The following is a 23,173-nucleotide window of genomic DNA, read 5'->3' as shown; positions in this document are numbered from 1 at the left end:
GTTGCTCCCAAGTCTGCTGGGACAGGGGACGGCCCCCTGGTACCAACCACCCCTGAGAGGTGGTGCCAAAGGGAGCAGAAGGAACGATCAGGACTCGTATATTTTTGCTCCTTGGGTCAGTTCTTTCTCCCTCCCAAAGCCGAGTGAAGTAGTTCTGGGGCAAAAGGAGGCAGATCTGTCCATCTTTCTTAAGTAAGAAAAGGAGGGAAATAGACAGGAACAGGAGGCTGCCCTCTCCCAAAGTGAGGTGGGAAGCCAGGACTCCTGAGGGCTTTGGACAAAGGGCATGGCCACGACAGGCAGCTTTCTGCTGCAGCACTCTTAAGGTCAGGGAGGAAACCAGGCAAGAGCTGGAACACAGGCAGACCAGCCCCATTTCTCTCACTCCTTCCCTCAGAACGAGGTCATCAGGCTCCCCAGGGTGGGCCAAGCCCCTCCCCACATACCCACCAAGCAGCTCTCACAGTCTCAGGTGAGCTGGCGGGGAAGAGCTCCGACATACCGTCCATCAGCCAACAGGCAAGTGGAGGAAGGGGCAGAGCCTCGCCCCAGAGGTGGGAAGAACCCAATGTTCTCTGCCCCACCTGGAGGCCGGGCCAGCAGGAGTCCAACAAGAGACAATCAGGCAGCTCTCCACCTGAAATGGTCCCGGACTACCAGGACTGGCAGCAGGGGCTTCCCCCATGAAAATGTTCGCTTCAATTAAAATCAAAATAAAACCAAGCCAAAGCCTACAACACACCTCCCCCAAGGAGACAGAAAAGAACAAGGACCAAGTCCCCCCCTCCAAGAGGTGAGAGATGGGCCCAAGAGCTTCCCACCTCAGAACAGCCCAAAGGGCCTCTGCCACAGCCAAAATCAGCGGGCACTACATGTGAGCGTCAGACAAGGATCCAGGTGGGGGCCCCCAAGGCCCAGAAGGAACCCCAGGACTGAGCAGGCGGCGGGTGGGGGAGGCTGGAGGACTGGAGAGCAGGAAGAGATTCCACAGATATAGATTAATAGAGCTAGATCCTCAAAGAGATGGAGGAAGTAAAGCTAATTTGCAAATAACTCTAAAACAAGATAGTAACAATGGCACACGCGCGCGCGCACACACACACACACCCTCTCTTGTTCTTTAAAGTTTGCAAATCACTTTACATCAATTTTCTCATCGGAGATCACTCCAGCCCTGAGAGGTAATGCTCCTTTTATCCCTACTTTACAGATGAGGAAACTGAGGCTCACAGAGCTTGTAAAGATGGCGCAGAACTGGAAGTCCAGCCTGGCTGACTCTTGGCCACAACCACACTGACAGGTAGGATGCTAAGGGAGGGACAGAGTCCTGGGGCCACCCAAGGAGCCTAAAAGCCAACAGACATGGAGTGTTCTGCTCCCTGAGGAGGCCAACTGTGCTCTAGGGAGGACACAGACAGGGAGCGCAGAGAAGGAAGGGCTCTGGAGGCTGGAGGGAGACCCTGAAGGCAACCTTAGGAACACAAGCAGGCTGCCAACTGCCTCAGGTACCTGGGTTAGAAGAAGGGACTATAATCAATCAAATCAAGTAAAAAGGTTTCCAGGGAGCATTCACTCATTAATATTATATTAATAATATAATATGTTAATAATAATTAACATTCTTGGCAAATCAGGACCACTTGTTGAATTTTTAAAAGAACAGGCTGGCTTCCCTGGGAAACTGGTTCCCACCTGCCCAATGTGATGGGGAGGGGACTGACACCTCAGTGGGGCCTCGGGAGCTGGAGTTCCCATCTGGGCCGTCTGACCTGAATTTCTTAAATATGCTAACAGCTATTTCAATATAATTTCCCCCCCTTGCAATCTTCTGTATTTAATTCACTTAAAAATATTCTGAGGAGTCTATAGGCATTTAGGTCAAAGGGGACACAAGGACCCAGAAGCTTATCATCCACAGGCTGGTCACCGGATGGCAGCCACAAAATGAAGGCCCTGAACAGAATAGGCTTTCAGAGCCCAAACTTATTTTTAACAATTCCTGAGTCACAAGTCAAACATTCACTAACACATTGGGGGAAGGAGGGGGTGGGGGAGAGACAGGGCTGCTGGGGGCTGTGGATAAGCCTAGTAGCCAACATGCAGCCTCCTCTTGTGGACTTTCTGCCGGCCAGCCCAGGGTTGCTTGGGCTGGGTTCTGTTTTCATAAGCACAGCCCTGAATATATTTAACCAAAAAATTAACCACAGGATGTCGATTATAAATCCCACAGATCAGGGGCAGCCTCTCTGCATCCTATCCCCCATATGTGATTTCTTCCACACTAGTCAGTTACTTAAAACTTTTTTTTCAGTGAATATCAACTGGTTAAGGATCAGATCATCAAGTTAGCTCCATCTTCATTTCTGGCTTCCTTTCACCTCTGAAAAAATAGCAGAAGCCTTCTTTCTACTTTTTCATTTGGAATTTGTCCAGATTAAAACATTCTTCTTACCCTGCAAAAAATACTGCTTCTCTTAAAAAAGCCGCACTAACAATTCAATCCTGAGGGATCATCTATTGGTGGGATTTATTTCTTAGCTCTCACCCATAAGGAACAATGTCAAGAAATCAAGCTAATTTTTTGCAAGCTTAAGATACAACTTTCCTCAGAAAATTATAGTATAGTCTTACAGCATAATAACTCATAGGCCTAATCTAGTCTATCAAGTGGCTCTTTCTTCACATTGGATATTTGGGTTTGTTTTACAAAAATAATTTTGAAAAGCTAAACCCAAATGAAATAGAAATTTCTCAAATTATGAATATTTGAAGTCATAGATTTAAATACTGAGATAGTAAGTTAGAGAGGAAGGATGGGTAAAATTCATCTTCCAGACAAAAATATGATGAACCAAGTCAAGAAAATGAGTAGTCAAAGAATGAAGGTGATTGTCTACTGAAAGGAAAGACTCCTCTTTGTAAAAGCTCCATGACGACAGAAAGTGTCCAAAGAGACACTTGTTGAACTTGAGATGTCATCATCCATATACAATAAAACAAATAAAAAGAAAGTCCACATGATTTCTCTCTCTCTCTCTCTCTCTCTCTCACACACACACACACACACACACACACACACAAATACCAACAGATCCTTCCAATATTAATTTATTAGGACAAATGTCCTTTTAAGAATCAGCATTCCAATTCAAACACACCAACTGACAGATACAACTTGGTTCCTTTTTTAAAAGTGAATTCAATTTTCAAATCACAAACTAGAGAATAAAGCAAATGTTCTTACCAGTAGCACCTGCTAGTCAGTCCTCCCCAACGCTGGGGTATCAGATGCTTTCAAAGGGCAGCTGAAAATAAAGCTGAAGCCAGTGCTGCTGCTGCCTCAACTGTTTTATACAAAATCCCCCCCCTCCTGCCCCCCAAAAGAAAAAAAAAGTCTCCAAAGGCTTTCCCAAAACTCCTTATCAAAAGATTAAAATATCAAAGAAATCTGGCACTTCTTTATTTTCGAACAATTGAAAATGTTCACTGGATTCTCCGAAGCTGTGCCTGAAGCCACTGCCAGCTGTCCAGGACAGAGGCTATTCAAATAAGCCCAGCTCAGTTCACTGGGGTCCCAACCCGACCCAGCAAGCCTGACCCTGGATGTTATCTACATGGCAAGCAGCTTATAGGATATTATGCTTCTGACCAAACCCTTCCTAGTATTTACAGTGAAAGACTGTCGGCTATTCTATAGCCCCAGTAAAAAACAATACAAGAATGTTCATCCCAAATGGAAAGGATCCTGAATTTTGCCAAGGATGGCTCATTGAAATTCTTTCTCCCTTAATATGCAAAATACTAAATAAATGGTAACACGAGCTCCAGCCTGGGAGCTGAACCAGCAGAATCTTACTCAAGCTCTGGTACAATCAAGTTTTTGTCAGAAAGAACTTCCAGGCTCCACCTGTGAAGAGCAGAATCTGCTCAACTTGGACTCTTTTTTTTTTATTTAATAGCCTTTTATTTACAGGATATATACATGGGTAACTTTACAGCATTAACAATTGCCAAAACTCTTGTTCCAATTTTTCACCTCTTACCCCCCCACCCCCTCCCCTAAATGGCAGGATGACCAGTAGATGTTAAATATATTAAAATATAACTTAGATACACAATAAGTATACATGACCAAAACATTATTTTGCTGTACAAAAAGAATCAGACTCTGAATTATTGTACAATTAGCTTGTGAAGGAAATCAAAAATGCAGGTGTGCATAAATATAGGGATTGGGAATTCAATGTAATGGTTTTTAGTCATCTCCCAGAGTTCTTTTTCTGGGTATAGCTATCAACTTGGACTCTAACCTGGTCTTTTTCCTAGGGCTACTCTTATATCGTATTCTAAGAAAGAAAAGAAGGATTTTCATTGGTAAGAATTCTAGGCAATTTATTAAAGGAAAACAATCACTTACAGAGAAATGAAGGTTTCTGGACAGATGGTTTTCAAAAATTACTTCATGTATGTGTATAAAGAGACACAAAACATCATGTATATTATATTTGGAGAGAGAAAGAAAAGAGAGGGAACAAGCGAAGGAGAGAGGGAAAAAGGAGAGAAGGAAGGGAGGGTGAACATCCCACCAACACAACGTTCTGGAGCACTTTCCATCTCCTAGGGAGCCAGGCAGGTCTTGTACCACCCAAGAAATGGCAGGGGAATGCCCCATACAAATCTGCTCCCCAAGTCTCCTCCTACCGCACCTTCACATCCCTGTAAAGCATTTCATAATCCATATCAAATTCTAGGCAAAGGAGAAATTCACAAGATGAGAGCATTAGACTGGGACGAGACCTTCAGAGCCATCGGATTCCCTCCAATGCCCACTCTGCAGCTGAGTAAATCAAAGCCAGGGGAGATTATGCTGTTTGCCGCCAGCCCAAGTAGCACAGAAGGGCCTGGAAGCCCAGATCCAATCCTTTTTCCATTACAGCCCCCGGCTCAGTTGGGGAAGTACTGGGGAAAACCACAGGATAAAGTCACTCACCTGCAATTCTCACTGTGTGCACATTCTAGAGCATGGCTTCTTCGATTTTATTTTGCAAGCCCTTTTCAACCCCAAGAAATTTTTACATGACCCCAGGTATACAGGTATATAAAATAGATAGAAAAATGCAACATTTACTGATAAGAAATCATTTCTCAATCCTCACAGCCCCCATACCCTACAACCCCATACCTTGACCCACAGTTTAAGAAGATGGAATCTAAGGGAAGGCGGAGCCAAGATGGCAGAGTAAAAGCAAGATTATAGGTTCTACAGCTGAGGTAAAAATCATAAACAAATGGGACAACTTTGAATGTTGTGAAGCTTTCACTTACGTAGTACTTTAAAGTTTGTATAGGCACAATATACTTAAGTAAAGCAAGCTCCCTCCGGATATAAAAACGGTTGGAAAAATTAAAAAGCAATATGGCACCAATGCCATACACCACACTCCACAATCCACTCTAAATGGATGTGTCTTTACTATTTAAGATCAAATTATTAAAAAGAGACAGACCAAATATCTCTCAAAGATACAGGCAGGGCACAGATTCTTAACAAAGAAGCAACAAAGGCAAGCGCAAAAGACAAAATAGGTAACTTTGGTTACGCATAACTGAAAACTTTCTGTATACAATGCATTAATGCACCAAGGAAAAGGGAAAAAGTCAAATGGGAGGGAGTCTGCATCAAATTTCTTGGATAAGGATTTGGTAGCAACAAGAGCTACATACAAGACAGAAAGGTAGTCAAAGGATAGGAACAAACAACTGTCAAAAGAACTATTAGTCTAGTTAAAGCTTAGTACAGCCCTATCAAAAAATATTTCCAACCTTAGTAGGGAAAATGAAAATCAAAAAGGAAAAAAGAAAGCGAACTCCCGATACTGAAGATCCCTTCCATATCCAGAAGGCCATAAATTCTGCCTTCTAGTCCATGACATATATGGGAATGTCTGTTTTAATTGGTGTTTCTGTATAACCTAAACAGCTTTCCTTTCCCAGATTTGAATTTTCTAAATAGCTAGCTGGCAAGACTGTGTTTCCTTCAAGGATCTATGACTTCCCATGTATGCACACACCTTCTATTGTTAGGCCGAGAGTTGCTGTCTCCACGCTTGGTGGAGGGGTTATTTCACCAGTTCCTGGGAGAAAAAAAAGCATTGCTCTACTTCAAAACCACCCCTATTCTCAGCATCAAGACGCATCCCCCTTTCTCTCCTCTTCTAGGTTAGTCTACAAGAAACCTTTCTCCTTTGCCAAAGACAAACCTCGGACCTGTGCCCTCCTCCTCCCAGAATCTCCTTTTCCCCCAATTTCAGTCTATCCATCCATTGGTTCTTTCCCAGATCCCTACAAAGCTGTCCCAAATCTTCCCCTTTGGAAATCTTAACTGGACCATTTCCTAGCTCTATACCCCAGGGTTTGCCCTCTAACCTCCCGTCTTCCATGATGAGCTCTCTCTCTGAGGTTATCAATGACCTCATTGTGGCTAAATTCTATGGCCTTTTCTCTGACTGCTGACCACCATCTTTGGGAGGTTCTGTTCTGTTTGGTATGGCCACCACTGCCCTAGCCCGGGCTCTTTCGCCACCCTCGTGACTCTCCTCTGCTGGACTCTCAAGCAGCCAATTCTCTCTCACCTGTTCCCTAGTGCTCTCGTGTGCCGATGACCTCAAGGCCCACCAGCCCCTAACTCCCTGTGTTCTCGCCCATCTTGATCATCCCATGGATATGTTCACCTCTCTTCCCAAATGGTCACCTCTCTTCCCAAATGGTTTTAAGTCTGCTCTTCCAAAAGGGTCAACTATTACTCTCCTTCATACAGAGCACTCTAGCCAACCAACCCAAGAGCTAATCTTCATAGCTCTTTGTGTAGGTTGCCCTTGGGCCTAGAATGTTGTCCCTCTGCCTCTCTTGGAAGCCCCAGCTCCCCTTCCAGACTCCTCTTCCTGATCCCTAGCTCTTAGTGTTCCCCAAACTATGGACTTCATATTTATCTGTGAATGGAGAATGTAAACTCCTCAAGAATAATCAGGAACTTCAGGGAAACAGAGGAAGATCGGTCCAAGCTAATGCAACACAATGACAACAAACAATATAAAGGAAAATAAGAAACTTCGGAGTACCTGAAAACCAACAAAGATCCTAGAAGAGAGAGAAGGAAACAAACTTTCTCCCTCATTTCAGAAATGAAAGACTCTAGGACAGTCCCTGCATTGTTTAATTATGTTTCTTTGTTACAAAGGAAGATTCAAGGGGATACGAAAAGTATTTGAAGAACCACAGTATAAAAGCAAAGGGCATCAATAAAACAGAATTCATTAAAAATTTTGTTTTCAGCTTTCAAGTCCCCCAAGCTGAATCCTGTTCTGTTCACATGGCACTCAGGAACTCAGAGTCACAATCACAATCAAGCGCTGGGGTCTGAGGCATCAGGAAGGCCTGTATCTGGCAGACAAGGGTAATCCTAGGCAGGGAAAGCCACCACAGCTATTCCGGGGTCTCCAACTTCATTTGGATGGGGAGCACTTCAGGCCAGCTTTGCATTCATTTTCACTGTAATCAACAAAGTCCCAATTCTTTTAAAAGCCTTCCTGAATTCGCCAGAAAGTCTGTCCTCAGCAGTCTGCATTTGTGACGTCCCCAAACAGAAAACTCTCCACCCTGGCCAGAGCCATCGCTTTTCTTTTTCCATTACTCTTTGCAAACTTTAAAGTGAGAGGTAAAGGCTCTGCAGTTGCTGTTGTCATTCACTCATGTCTAAACCTTCATGACCCACTTAAGGTTTTCTCGGCAAAGATGCTGGACTGGTTTGCCATGGCTTTCTCCAGCTCATTTTACAGGTGAGGAAACTGAGGTATAATAGAGTTAAATGACTGAAATAGGTCACAAATATATTTCTGCCCCCATTTTACATACTGGGAAAACTGAGATCTATGAAGAAGTAAGTAGCCGGGCCAAAGCCGTCAGCTAATAAGCGTCTGACCCTGGGCTTTAAACATAAGCAAACCTTAAGCTACGGCCTGGTCAGTCCAGAAGCGTTTATTTACATGGGTGTGTATTGGGAATCGTAAGAAAGGTAAACCTCATCCCTGCCATCCTCACACGAGAGAGGAATATGTGTTAAGGACACACATTCCGAATCGGGCAACTCCATACAAATCCCATTCAACTTCCCAAAGACAATTTCTGCCTAATGAAGGCATTTGCTGGACTCCAAACTAGAGCCTTTTAAATTTTCAGGTTAAAAATCGCTGCGCATGAGCAGTGCTACCGAAGCTTGCTAGCCCTTAAGAGAACATCCCTCCCAGAGAACCGAGAGCCCCGACTATGGCCCAATGTGTGGCTGGCACTCCCTTACCACAGCATCAAGGTCTCAAGTAGAGTTTTGTTGATGCCAGACAAAATGCCGGGCAGGGGAAGAAACAGCCCTGGCGTTCACTTTCCACGGCTCTAAGTGCACGCGAGCAGTGTAGACAGGAAAAGCCCAGCCCAAAAAAGGCCTTTAAGGAAGAATGGGGCTAGGGGACGCTTCGCCGCTCAGGGAGCATGGCCCGCGAGCAGAGGAAGATGAGCTCCCACTGCCATTCGGGAGCACCTTTGCCTTTGTGGTGTCAGGGTGAGGAGAAAAAAGGTGGGAGAAATGCTTGTGGAAACCCTCAGACAAGCCCAGAACAGGCTGGGTGCCTCCGAAGAAGCCTCCAACTTAAGGCCTAGGCAGGGGCTGCTGGGGCATGTCAGGGAGAAGGCTGATATCAAGCGGCCTTCTTCCTGTCGTTCGCCACCGGAGGGGCGTGAGGTTCTGACTCAGCTGCACTTTGGCTTCTCCCAAGATGACATAGACACTGCTACTGCCCCACCATCAGTCCCTCGCCCCCTTCCCCCCCCCCCCCCAGCCAGGGGAGCAGAGAGTCATTCTTCATCTCCCACCGGACTTCTCTACCACATCCAACCTACCAGTCCCCCCCTCCCCAATATTCTTTGTGCTTTCCCCATTAGACTGCAAGCTCCTTGAGGCCAGGAATGTCTTTCACACACTGAAAGCACTTAAAGTTTACTGACAGATTTTTCCTTCTATTTCAAAGCACATACAGAAGTCCACTGCGCAAACACAGATAATCTCTGGGACGTCTCTGATCCTGTTCAAAGGGAAGATGTTTGTCCCTCTAAGATTATTTTGTCTAGATGTCTTTCTATCTTGCATCCATTCATTACTCACAAGGCATTTATTAAGCACCCTGCAGTGGACCCAATAAAAGAGGAAAGAGACCGGGGTGTCAAGAGCTTACATTCTATTAGAAGGAACCACAGGTAAGGAAAGTAATGTATGTGAAGGACACAAATTAGCCAGTGATGAAATGCCATGTGTGATTCTGTGTGGAAAGCCTCTAGTCGGGTTTCCTATTGCAGGTCCTCTATGTAGTAACCTTTACTCCCTGTAAACCACAGCCACCTCTTTCTTTGCCTCCTCACCTTTGCTTCCTGGGATCTCTCACACTAAGCACTTGGGAACAGAACGACAGCTTTTTAATCTACAAAACCGCCGGGACCACATCGCGTCCAGTCCCAAGCCCCTAACAATGAGAATGACGTAATAGTATTTCATGAATACATGGAAATTTTACAAGTTGACCAGCAAAATCTCAACAAAGCTTTAGTCAATGCCCATTTTATCACTTCCCATCTGAGGCTGTCTCTTAGAATACTTGCTTTTGTTTCTGTGTTTAGGCTTGAGGAAGACCATTGTGTCCAGCGGACCCCAAACTAACATTGTATTTACATTTGTAACATGCATTCTTGGCCAGGCATACTTTTTGTGTGCAGCCCAACAATGGGATGGCCAATAAATCAGCTGTAATTAGGAAAGTTAATCAAACGAGCCTCTCAAAATGACAAGCATCATTCCAAGAGGTAGGATGACAACTTTGCACCAGCCAGAGTTTTCCTGGACGAGTTTGATCGTTCAATCTGACTATTTTTTACGCCGAGATCTTATAGTCGGTCAGGCTGCCACAGCCGAGAAGCTGGCCCGGCTTGTCTCGACCAGGTGGGCCTCTGCACACACAGGCACAAAGCCTCCCAGCCAGGACTCGGACAGATCGGGCACTCACTGTGTGGGAGCCTCTGGGCCAAATGAGCACCTCTGGGGAAATCCAGGAGCAGGGAAGGTGTCTGCTGGGACACCTTCGTCCACCAGGGGGAGCGCCAGGCCAGAGCTCCATCAGGCCATCCTGACCATCCAGGCCAGGAAAGATCTAGCTAAGTTGGGGAGCTTTTCCAGGAGCCTCAAGCCTTCAAACCGCTTGCACACTCCAGGAAGCTTCCGATGGGAGGATCACAACATTTGGGTCTGATCTCCACCTGCTGGGCTCAGGGCCAGCAGGGAACTACAACCGGAGGAGGAACCAGATCTGGCCTCAAGGAGCCCATGATCTAAAAGGGGGAGGAGGGGGAGGACAACGACAGATAAAACAAATCCGCAGAAAGCCCTGTACAGGCTGAAGTACTGAGCAGAGAGAAGGCCCCAGAACCGGAGGGACTGGGGAGGCTGCTTGTAAAAGGGGGGATTGGAACAAAGCCCCGGAGGTCAGCATTCAGAGGAGAGAGAACATTCCAGGCATGGAGGCCTTGGAATAGTCCTGAATGCAAGGGGGGAGTCAGGGCAAGAAGACAGGCAAGGCAGGGGGAAGTAGACTATGAAGAGCTTTGAATGCCAAACAGGCTTTTGAAATACAAATAGCTCCAGGAGGCAACAGGGAGTCACTGGAGTTTATTGAGAGTAGAGGGGAGGGGGCCTTGGTATGATCAGGAAAGTCACTTTGGTGAATGAATGCAGGACAAAGTGGACTAGAGACAGAAAGACCCCTCCCCTCATCCCAACGCTGCTCAGCAGCCATGGGAATGGCCCAGGGGGGAGGTGAGGAGTCTGCAGTGGGTAGGGGGGAGTGGCAGTGTCAGGTGAGAGAAGAGGGCACCATCCTGAATATGAGTGAGAGAATGAAGAATCCAGGGTGACTATTAGGTCGGGAGCCCAGAGTATCAGAGAGATGGTGAGGGAGGGATCGAGAGAGGGGAGGGAGGGTTAGGGGAAGAGAGAGGGGGGAGGGAGGGTTAGGGGGAAACATACTGAGCTCTGTTCTGGACATTTGCAGTGTAAGATGCTACTGGACAGCCCGAGCTGTCTGAAAGGCAGGACAGGGAGACCTGACTGGTAATCCCGTAAAACAGAGGAAGAAGAGTGTGATCAGGAGGAGGATCCAGCAAAGGAGACAGAGAAGGAGCAGGCAGAGGGAGGAGGGGCTGGATGGATGTTACTGGATGGCAGGTGAGACTCTGGAGTCCACAAGTGCCCTTTAGACCTTCTGTGGGAGGGAGGTGGGGAGAGAAACTCTGCAAAGCTGATTGACAACAATGACAACAAACCACAACACGACACTCATCTTACATTATAAGGCACCTGAGCTGTGCAGAGCTAATTCCAATCAATTTTTTTTTCCCACTGAAGGATCATAAACTTTGAACTGGAAAAGGGCAACGCCCCCTTGGTTCTATTTTCCAGATGAGAAAACCGGGAGCCAGGAAGGTCAAGGAAAGTCAGGCAGGGTTCACAGAGACAGAGCGGCCACGGAGTAGGGGATCATCACCGAGCAGAACCGGCCAGGTCTCAGCCTGGCCTAGGAGAGGGCCAGGGCCAGCTCCCCTCTCCCAACAGAGCCTCACCCTCTCAGGGACCTTGGACAACTCCTGCAACATAAAGGGATTTCACTCCAGGATCTGCAAGATCCTCACCAACTCTAAATCCTAACATTTAAAATGCTGCGTTTGCCCAAAATCAATGGCCTAGCCCTTTAGATCTTGTTTAAAGCTGATGCAAATCCCACCCAATACCAGCACTCACCCCCTAGAGGACAGGAAGGGTCCCCTCAGGGTCTGGCCTTCCTTGGGTGACTGGTGGCGTTATCCCTCATTCTCACCATGTGCCCAGATGTCCTCAAATTTAAGGTCTTTTGGATCTCTCTGCTGACATCCTTAGGCCTCTATTTACTAGGAAAGGGCCAAAAGCCAGGAGTGGATAAATCAGTCAACGAGCACTTCTCCAGTGTCACTGCCTACCGTGTACCAGGGAGCACCGTGCAAGGTGCCAGTCAAACCACCACTGCTCTTGAGGAACAACACCCACAAAGCCACGATCCTGGGCTCCCAGGCTGATGGGGCGCTCGATCAGGCGAGCGATCTAATGCCAAACTCGGTGACTGGACAGCTCACTTACCAGACTAACAATACAGAACCACAGGACTCCAGAGCTGGAAGGGACCACAGAGGGCAACTGTCTAACTATGAAAAACAATCTTAGCTTTAGGACCTCTGGTGAGCAAGAGGTGGCTGGCTCGGGCCCCAGGCAGCCGCTCCTTTCTAGAACAGCTCGGTCCTCTTGTTTTGAAACCTACCTTCATCTGGGCTGCAGTGTCCACCCACCAGTCCCAGCTCTGCCTGATGGAACTAATGCAACCTCTCTCCCTCCAGGCAGCCCTTCAAATACGTGAGGACATCTAGCACATCATCCAGGTCTTTAATCTCAGCTAAACATTCCCCATTTCTTCAAGAGACGTTCCTCCCAAGCACAGAACTACCACCTCCCTTTGGCTTGGCTCATTCAGGCAGCTCCGAATCCACCCAAACCTACCCCATGATCCCACAGCTCTCCAACTTGTCCATAGAGCAGAGGAGCTGGCAAAGGCGTCCTACCTATCCACTAACCTACGGCTGTTGTGGAAAAGATGAGATTACTCTCAAAGACTCCCTTGGTCTGGCCCCCTCTCTAGCTCCTTAACTGACCCCCTGCAGATCTGTACCATCTCCAAGCACAGTGCTCTCTTCCCTACTCCTGCTGGGGACTCAAAAACTAGGGCAAAAAAAGGGGCACAGAGGTACTTAGACCCAAAGCCCTGGAGCAGGCAGCCCCTAAACCAAAGATGAGGTGGTTTGTGCACTCAGCTGTCCTTTCAGCACCCCTCATCCATCTAGAGCCTCCATGATCTCTTTAGGAGTTGACCAACAGAAACAAAAACAAAACCTCTCCCTAACTCATTGGGAAACTTTTACAGCTCCCACTGGGATTCTGCAGCTCCCCCACAACCTGACACACACGACCGGATCACAGCTGTTTTTGTGACTCCACTGCTCAGAAACTTTTCCTGGTTCTCCGCTGCCTCCTTGCTCAGGCTCCACGAGCTTTCAGAAGCTCACCATATTTACTGGGGCCAGACTCACATCAGACGCTCAAGCTCAGAACTCCCAAGCTCAAACGGTCACCGGCCTCAGCCTCCCCAGGAGCTGGCGGGAAAGGCCATGATGCCTATGACTATACATGGAGAAGGGGCAGAGCCAGTAGTCCCTGTCACGCATATCACTAAACACACCCCCCTCGAGATGCTCTCATCGTACTAACCAAAATTCTTGGAGCAGAATTTTTCAGTCGGCTGCACATCCACTTACCTAGACTACCAATCCAGCCAATCTTTTCCTATTTTGTCTAAAGGACATGCTGCCTTAGGGAAGTGGAATTACACTAGCCTGCCAGCCCTCCCAGCATGTCCCAATTTAGCAACCCTTTCAGATGGCTCCTTGATCACTACAGGCAGCCCCTACACACTCCTAGTCTCTCTCCTGAGCTCCAGTTCCATATCGCCAACTGTCTTTCCAACTGGGTGTTTCCAAACCACATTAAACTTAATAGCCAGCTACTAGCTAGCATTTCTAGAACACCTCCTCCGTGCCAGACACTGTGCTGCCCACTTCACACATATTATCTCACTTGGCCCTGGAGAAAGGAGGAGATGCACCTCCTCCTTTCAACAGAGGCAAGGGAGCTAAGGCTGTGGAATGTTAGGGTCACTTTGACAGTTGGTTTTGCTTAACTATTTTTCTTTGTTAGAAGGCAGAGGGAGTTGGAAGGGTTGGAGATGGGGTCCCGCCAAATGACTGGGGTTTGCTTTAAAAGCCAAAAGTATCAATAAAATGTGTTTAAATTAAATTCTGAAAGCTCAAAGAGAAATAATTTATATAAGAAAAAAAGGAAATTGTCCAAAGAAAAGTGGATGTGGCTACATAAGCAGCTCTCTAACTCAATTGTTTAAAAGATAGCGACCCAAAAAAAACCTGGATGATTAATACTGAAAAACTCTCAAGGATCTCCTCTCCCCAGGGGCTTATTCATTCCGCTCCAAGAGCTGTAAATGGCAACTCCCTTCTGCAAAACCCCAGTTCAACTGTGTCAGGTGGTCCGTAAACATTTATTTGTTAGGCACCTATAGTGTTCCAGACTTAAAAGTACTAATTAGAGATACCAAGAAAGGGCAAAGACAGTCAAGATCCTCAAGGAGTTAAGAGAAAAGTGGAAGTGAAGAAATGCAAACAAGCTCTTAATAGGATGAATGGGAAACAAGGAAAGAGGGAAGGCACTGGAATTAAGGGAGCCTGGGAAAGGCTTTCCTGCCTACGGGACTGAGTTGGGACAGCAATGGCAGAGCTGCATTGCCCTGGTCACCACAAGCATGAGGAACATGGGGCTACAGCAGATGACAAACATCTCAAGATGTATCAGAAAAGCATTTCCAGAGTCAAAAGGAGGCTAACAGGCAAAGAAGTGACAAGTTTAAGTCAGTCAGTGGCTGAATTCTTAGGGAACTACAGACCAGCAAGAAAATAAGACACAGCAACAACCACAGCCCTGATTGTGCAGGGTCCAAAGGGGAAGAGCAACATGTGTGAAAGGGGAGCGTGGATCAATGAGGAAATATATAAGTTGTCAATTATAAATGTCTACTATTTTACAAATGGTAAGAGAGCACCATCAAATGCTAGTTGCTACTTATCCATTTCCGGGCAGAGGTTCCCAAGGTTCTATGGCAGGACTGTCTTTCCAGGAAAGAAGCAGGAGAGGAGGCCAGTCCTTGGCTGGCTACAAGGACTACAGTCATGATGGCTACAAGACCAAGGCACATTTAAATGGCCGGTGGGCAGAGGCAAGAAGGCCTCAACTCAAATCTAATCTAGGAGTTGTATGACCTGGGGGGGGGGGGGGGGGGGGGGGATTGGGAAACCATGTAGTTTGCCTCAGTTTCCTCCACTGTAAAATAGGGATCATAACAGCCCTTATTTCCTACAGTTACAAGTGTTTGACACAGTAATGTTTGATAGGTGGGCGTTCCTTTCCCCTTTCCTTTCCCAGATGTAAGAGAAGTTAGCAAAAGACATGACTAAGCAACTAGGAACTAAGCAACGGAGAAGACAGCCCAAGGTAACAAATGCCTTGATCAAGGGAAGCCGCCCTACTTACAATCCCGCAGTTTAATTTGGTCTCCACCTTGTTTAATTGAACATACTTTTATAACACAATAAAAGTTGGTAATTTCACTCTTCATTGTTCTTTGCATAATAAAATATTTAATTCATAATAAAAGTGTCTTTCTGAAAATTAAAGAACTTGGGATCAAGAGCAGGCCCGATCAGGGCCCAGCAGAGCTGAAGCCAACTCTGGGCCATTTGTTAGGAAAGTCACAGTAAAACTTCAGAAGATACTAAGGAGTGAAGAAGCAAACAGTGGCTCGGGGGAAGATCCACTATAGAGAAAATTCAGCAGAACACCCGAGGAAAGCTCTAAGAGGGTCACAATGGCTGCTTTCAAATACCCGAAAGGCCGCCCCATGGGAGAGCCCTGAAAGTAGGCCACGATGGGGCAGCTGGGTGGCGCAGTGGAGAGAGCACAAGCCCTGAAGTCAGGAGGACCTGAGTTCAAATCTGGTCTCACTCACTTAACACTTCCTAGCTGTGTGACTCTGTGTAACCAATTGCCACAACAAAAAGAAAGTAAACCGCTATGTGGGGAGATTCACTGTTCTCCCAAGGAGGAGCTCCCTGGCCAGCTAGCAGAACTCAGCCCAGGAGTGACAGCAGCCTATCCAGACAAAGAGGCTAGATGGCCCACTCGAGGAGGGGATGAAGGAAGATGGACTGAATGGTCTCAGTTTCTCTGTTGACTCTTTTTCTCTGGGATTCTCAGAGGTCTGTGAACCAGAACTACAAAGAATATAGTAGTCTGAAGCTCAGCCCAGCCCCTCGCTCAGACAAAGTACTTAATAAATGCTTGGGGACCGACTGGAAATAATGGCTTGGAGTCACCAATCTACAAGGATTTGCTAGATGGAATGCCTGCTCTGTGCCAGGCCCAGTAAGAGATCAAGTGTGGGAAACAGAAACACAATCAAAGCAATCCTGGCTCTCAAAAAGCTTGCAAACATAATCTTGCTGTGGAGCTGAGATCGTGTCCAAAATTCAAAAAGGTTACTGCTCAAAGTCCTATCATATGAGGATAATCCCCAATTTCCCCACAAGTTCTCATTCAGAATTCGGAACATTTTACGAGAAGCAATGTTTTCAAGAGGAGTTGAGGTGAGTTCCCAAACTTCCCACTGAAGTTTATTTTATCCAGAATGCTGCTGAACTAGAAGTTCATAAAGAACTGGGTTTGGGGAACAAGAAAGAGGGGAAAGCTTCCTCTCCTTTCCTAGCCACAAGGCAGACATATATAATTACCTGAAGCTGGTCTTTGTCCCCTACAAGCCTTCCCCCAAAACCTCCCCTTCAGTAATTCTCCCTTTCATTCAACAATAAAAGCACTTCAACTCACTAGAACAGTAGGCCGGTGGCTATCCCCAAGACAGCCCGGCAGCTCAGCCCCAAGATCCAGATCGCTCCGAATTATCCAGGCGGGCCATCAGTACACAAAAAGTTGCCACAGCTGCATCCAGTTTACCAAGCTCACTTAGATACCTCCAAATAGCCTAGAAAAATGTCAGCTGCATCTGCCCAAAGGTAACTAACCCTGATGGTTATCTAAAGGGCAGTGCAGAAAGTGATTATCTACCATGCTTCAGGCCATGGACTTATTACCCAATAGACTGCCAGTCATCAATTAAAGAGCAGAAACTAGTCATTCAACAAGTCAGGAAAAAAAAAAAAAAAAGATATGCAAAATTTTCCAGGTTTATCAAATGACAGATGACCTCAGCAAAAGGCCATGAGTCTGACCTTTCAAATGGAGAGGAAAGAGGAAGGAGAGAGAAGTGGGAGGCTTGAGAAATCGGCTTACCAGAAGGAAAGAAGGAAAGTAAGATTCCCAAATTGGGTATCGAGGAGTCTGTGATCTCACTGGGTCTGAGTTGAAACACAACTGAGTTGAAAAAAGTCTCAGATTTTCCAGAAATACATTGGTAGAAATCTCAGCAAAGTCATGACCCCTTTGGGTCTCAAAAGGCAGATCTATAAAATAAGATTATGTAAGACTCTGTAGAGCAGAGGGTCTTCACTTGGGGTTTTAGTGTCTTCAAGAGTATTTTGATATGATTAGCTTCCTTTGCAATCCTGCATATTTTGTGCATCTTCAAACATTCTGAGGCATCACCAAGCTGACAAAGGGCTCCGAGGCCCTAGGAGATTCCCCCAGTCCATATCTGATCAAAATGTTGCCAGCACACCTCTTTCTTTCCGTGCTGAGTTCAGCCCGGTTTGGCTGCCTCTACTCCGCAGCTCCTGCCTCCATAGTGAGTGACACTCTTCAACCCGAACACTGGTAAGACTTGCAAACCCAACCTCACCACTACGCATGACCAAGTCCTCCAACCCACTTCAGGCCGGCACAAAGATCATTATACCATTGATCTTGCCATCATCCACAAGTCCACTATTTTCTCGGCCTGGAAACCCCCACCTCTGTCTGCCATCCACATGAGGATTGCCAATCCTGCAATCCTTCGTTCCTCTATTCCCTCTTCCCTTTTCCATCACCACTGCTTGATGGATGGAGGCTGACCTCTACACTGTCCCCTTCAGTCCCCTGCTCCTTATCATAATGGTGATCTTGCCCTGCCAAGCCCCAGATCACTTTGACTTTTGTTCCTGCCTAAGTACTGCAGAACAAACTGAAGGAAAATACAAAGCCAGGCTGACTGCTGCACAACAAATAGGCTCTTACTGCAAGGCAATCCCACGATGCTATCCTTATCCAAACCTGTGCATTCCTCCTCCCAGAATTCATTCCCTCAAACTCACCCTCTCAGCTGAGACCCTGGCCTCCTACTTTACTGCAAGAACTGAGGCCACTTGCCAAGCTACCCCTAATCTTCCTCCCTCTTCATCTTCCATCGTTCAGACACCTTTTGCCACAGTATCTTATTCCTTCACCCCAGACTCACATGAAAAGGTCATCCTACTCCTGAACAAGAGATCCCATTGCATCGGATCTTCTCCAACAGATTGCCGCAGATGGCTGCTGGCTACTTTTCTGTCTACAAACATAACCATGGCCTCCCTATCTCTGAAAAGAGAGAAACCTCTCTATTGATCCATTTTTCTCAGCAATCTTTGGACTAAATGAGCCTAAAGATCTCTTCTACCTTCACCAAGAAGTTATCACAATAAAATCATATGGCAACAGCATGAAAGGACTTTTAAATGGAAGTAAAGACATTGCAATATGCTACACTAGAGCCTCCCCATCCCCAAACTATTAATAGGTTCTGGAACAGAAACACTATAGAAGAAGGAAGGATGGCATTTCTTCTCCCTTTCCACAGCAAGAAATCAAGACTAACTGATCTGTGCGATCAATTAATCATTATTTATCCATTGCTCAGAATACAAGCACACTCAAAGAGCTTACAGTCTGAAGAGGGGATAACCCACAAAAGGAAACTGAAAAGGGAGCGGGAGGGGAAGGAGGGCACTAAGGACAACTGAAGGAAAGGAAGGAGTTTCGAGACCTCTGTAAAGGGAAGGCTTTTGGAGTTTATTGTTCTGTACTCAAACCCTCCCACTGAGAGAAGCATGTGAGGACACTGAGATGCTGCCTGAGCAGCCTGGCTCGATCAATGGCCAGGTGCTGGATGGGCTTCCCCTGGAACATACAGGATGCTCCTGAGCAGAGGAGTTGATGGGAAAGGAAGTAAGCCACGAAGTGCTGAGCCCTCTGTAAAGGGCATACTGCCCCTCCTCCACCACGAATAAAATTTGACAGGGAAGTTCAGGAGAAAAACCAACACAAGACTAACCATTCAAAGTTTAACAAATAGTACACTCACTCTCCTTCCCCCACTCCCAAGCCAGACTTCCTGCTTCTTCCTGGCAGATGGGGCAGGTGACCCTGGCTTCTCAAAGGCTGTGGCAGCAGAGCAGAAGTTCCAGCACTTCTTATGGATCAAGCTGGTCCTGGAGCATGGCTCTGTCTGTAAAGATTGCTTACTGGAACTGGTCAAGCACCAATCTAGCTGAGCTACGAGTCAGGTGAGCAGGGCCATTTCCTGGTAGTCATAAAAATCTACCAAATGCCCTTCAATCTTGGGTTTCTCTCCTTCCTCTTCCAACTGATTGCAAAAGGTCCAGAGAGCAACAGAATCAAAGCATTTTTAGATGTCTATAAATATTTAATGGCTAGTAAATGGATTCCAATGACCAACAAGGTGACACTATTCAAAGTAACTGAACCATGTGAAAGTATGGAGACTCGGCTTCCTTGAAAGCAGGAGCTGCCTCTGTGTCACAGGTACCAGACACCTCATAAGCACTTACAAAATGCTTTTTCATTCATTGTCTGAAGAAAATGATCATCTCCCTTTTGTACTCGTGCACACAGAAGGCATTTTAAGACTTGTCTGGTGATAGACATCACTGTCAGCATTGCTATAAATGAAAAAAATAATAAGGAAAGTTCAGTTAAATGATGAAATCACTACTTCTCAAGAAGAGGGGATAAAAGAGTTATGTGGGCTGATTTCATTGAAAGACATTTCTGTCCCCTCAACTGGAAGCAGGTGATTATTTGGTAAGACAAAGATATCACACAACTAACTATGCCCACTTATCAGTAGCGAAAAGAATTCTACCAAAAATGATGATCCAACAGAGACGATCGACAGGATTCATTAAATTCCTACTGTGTGCAGGCACAAGGTAAATTCCAGGAGCTAAAACTGCAACAGTCACTGCCCTGAAAGAACTCACTTTCTATCAGGTGAGACGATAGAGGCAGTGGACACAAAAGGACCAGATAAAAGGTAACCCGAAGAGATAGGCACTAGAATCTTCAAGTTGGGATAGAGAAGGGAGAGAAGCCGGAAGACCTCTGACAGAAGGCTGTCTTTGAGATGAACTAAGAGAGCAGTGATACAGTGTCGAGGAGGTCAAAAACTGCCAAAGGGTCCTGAAGGGAAAGGTCCCCCCAGCAGGGGTGGCAGCTTGGGCTAAAAGGACCCAGGTACCCACTCGGTAAAGATCCTCAGCATCAAGTACCTCTGGGAAAGGGCTCATACATATCCAAGTGGAAAAGGAGTCAGCACAAGTTTTTTTAAGACCAGAAATCACATCTCCTCTGGTTAAGTCCTCAAAGGACAGGAACAAAGTCCTCTAAGGAAAAATGGTTTTCACAACCATTTGAAGACTCTTAAGTCACTAAGAGAAGAAATATAAATCAAAGCAACTAAGGTTGAACCGCACACTTGCAAACTGCTGCTCGATGTTGGCCGGAACTAGCCCGGGACAAATTAATGCCCTGCTGGCAAACTGGTGTCAGAGAGCCGCTTGGAGCTGTGCTGAAACCATGACTCAACGGGCCGGGAGTTTAACCATCAGTCCCAGCACTGAGCCCTGGAGGCTCAGAGAAAGGTCCCGCAGACCGCACGCGCTGCCGGCGGCGCTCGGGCAGGAGCGAGGCCCTGGAAACAAGAGGCTCACAGGAGGCCCACATCACCAGCGTGAAGCCCGCAGTGCAGCCTTTGCGGCATCATCAGTGAGAGGCCCAGAGCGCCCTGGGGAAATGGCCCACCGCAGGCAGGGGCAGCTGGTCTGGCCGAAAGCTGGGAAGGCACACTTTTATGTAAGTCTCTTCAAGGCTAAAGGGCCTAATGAGGACAATGTTTCCGAGTCATCCCTGAAGCCCTTCCCACCAATCCCACAGCATCATCTCCCAACAAAAAAAGAGCCGAGTCCACTCGGCTCTTCCCGCTAAGGGTCGGAACCCTCACACAGAACGCGGGCTTCTCTGCATTAGTCCCAAGTCCCTCCGACACCGGCGGGTCGCTCAGCACAGTCCCGACAACTCTAACAAAGGCATCTGAACAGGCCAGAAAACAGATCACCGTCCCCAGGGCGTGACCCTGGAAATGTGGTCCGCACCGGGGGGCGGGGGGCTTTTACCGGTCCCGCCTGCCCTGACCCCCGCAGGGCCCGCGGGCCGGACGGGGCCGGAGGGAGCCGCTCCTGCCCCGTTCTCGGGCCCCCTCCCCGCTGCCCCCGCTCCTCTCCAGGCTGCCCCGCGCCGCGCGGAGCTGACAGAGCCGGGGAGCGCCCGCCTCGGCGCTTCGCCCGCCTCGGCGCTTCGCCCGCAGCCACACCTCGGTCTCCACAAACGAGCGTTTCCCCGCTCCCGCTCCCCTGCCCGAGTCCCGGGCATCTCCGGGGCCGGGGGAACGCGGGCCTCGCTGCCGCAACGAGCCACAGCTCCCCGCCCGCCTCCCCCGGCCCGGCTGACAGCGGCGCGGCCGGCGCGGGTCGGGGTCCCCGGGCGCCCCCAGGAAGAGCCCGGAGGGCGGCGCTCCCGGGGGGGGGGGGCCTCATCATGTGACCCGGAGGCCACACTGCGGCCCGGCAGCTCCCGCGGCCCCGCCCCCCCGGGAGCGGGCCCTTTCTCCCCGGGCAGCCCACGTGGGGCTCGGGAGGCCCCGGGCCAGGCGCTCTCCGGGGGGTCGAGGCTCAGGAGCGGGGAGAGCTCGGCTCTGGGGGCGGGGAAGGGACCCCGGCCGGGCTCCCGCAGAGCCCGCGGCGGCCCCAGGGCGGAGCCGCTCCGAGCCGGAGCGCCCCCACGCGCGCCCGGGGCGGACACGCGCCCTCACGGCCCCCGGGGAGGAGGGGTCCGGCGCCCCCGACCTCCCTCACTCACCGGCCTCCTCCTCCTCCTCCTCCTCCTCTCCCTCCGCGTCGTCCTCCCCGTCCTCCTCCCTCGTCGTCTCCCCGCCGCCGCGCTCAGCCCAGCCATGGCCTGGCCTGCGCCCCCTGCCCCCGGGGCCCTGGGCGGGCCCGCTGGGCCGGGGGCTCCCGGGGCCGCGCGGGGGCCGCGGGAGCGCGCGCTCCGTCCCTCAGGGCCTCCGGCCGGCGGGCGGCGGTCAGTCGGCTCACGACGCAGGAGCGGCCCGCGGCGGGCCCGGCCCGGCAGGACGAGGGCGGCGGCGGCTGGGCCGGGGGCGCAGGCGACGCGGGGGCCGGGGGGAGCGGCTCACGCGGCGCGGCGGCGGCGGCGGCGGCGGCAACGAGAGCGCGAGCTCGGGACTCCCGCGCCGGAAGTGAGGTCACGTGATTGACTCATCCCGAGCCCCCGAGGGCAAAGCGCGGGGGCGGGAGCGGAAACGGCAGGCGCTGAAGGGCGGGGCCTAAGCCCGGAGCCACGCCCCCTGGTGGTCCCGCCCCTCCGGCTCCTCGGCGCGCGCGCGGGCGGGCTGGGAGCGAGCTGGCGGCCCAGGGAGGGACGCAGGGATGCCGGGAGGGCGGGCTCGCACTGGGCCGCCCCCGGAGTTTCCACCCTGAGCCGCGCGGGACGCATGGCGGCCTGGCGCTGAAGGCCGGCAGGCCTCGCCGAGCGCCCGGTCCCTGCTGAGCGCGGAGGACTCCGGGAAACGCAGAAGATGGGGGTCCTGCCCCCCCGGTGCTTGTCGGGAGCGTGCACTCCGAGCCAATCGTCAGCACGTGCTAAGCACCAGCTGTATGCCGAGGGGAGACAGCCCCCCTTCAGTTACACCTGAGCAACTCGTCACACTAGTTGAGTACCAGCTGATGCGCTGGGAGACAGCCCCCCCCTTGCAGGTTACACTCGAGCCAATCGTCAGCACGTGCTAAGCACCAGCTGTATGCCGAGGGGAGACAGCCCCCCCCTTCAGTTACACTCCGAGCCAATCGTCAGCACATGTTGAGTACCAGCTGTATGCCTTGGGAGACAGCCCCCCTTCAGTTACACTCCGAGCCAATCGTCAGCACGTGCTAAGCACCAGCTGTATGCCGAGGGGAGACAGCCCCCCTTCAGTTACACTCCGAGCCAATTGTCAGCACATGTTGAGTACCAGCTGTATGCCGAGGGGAG

At 49.2% G+C, this 23,173-nt stretch overlaps 1 protein-coding gene across 3 annotated transcripts in view; it reads right to left on the bottom strand.

The window, feature by feature from the left end:
• The window catches only part of ATP13A3 (ATPase 13A3), a 63,362-nt gene extending 41,340 nt beyond the window's left edge, over positions 1-22,022 (bottom strand). For all 3 annotated transcript variants that reach the window (XM_031957386.1, XM_031957388.1, XM_031957389.1), the window contains exon 1: positions 21,983-22,022. The gene's annotated coding sequence lies outside the window, so the exon portion shown is untranslated. The remainder of the gene's footprint in view (positions 1-21,982) is intronic.
• Between the last annotated feature and the right edge of the window lie 1,151 nt (positions 22,023-23,173).

The sequence above is a fragment of the Sarcophilus harrisii genome, chromosome 3 (assembly GCF_902635505.1).
Source record: "Sarcophilus harrisii chromosome 3, mSarHar1.11, whole genome shotgun sequence".
Classification (NCBI taxonomy): Eukaryota; Metazoa; Chordata; class Mammalia; order Dasyuromorphia; family Dasyuridae; genus Sarcophilus; species Sarcophilus harrisii.
The sequence above is the reverse complement of the archived record's forward strand: the minus strand, read 5'-3'. Positions and strand labels throughout refer to the sequence as shown.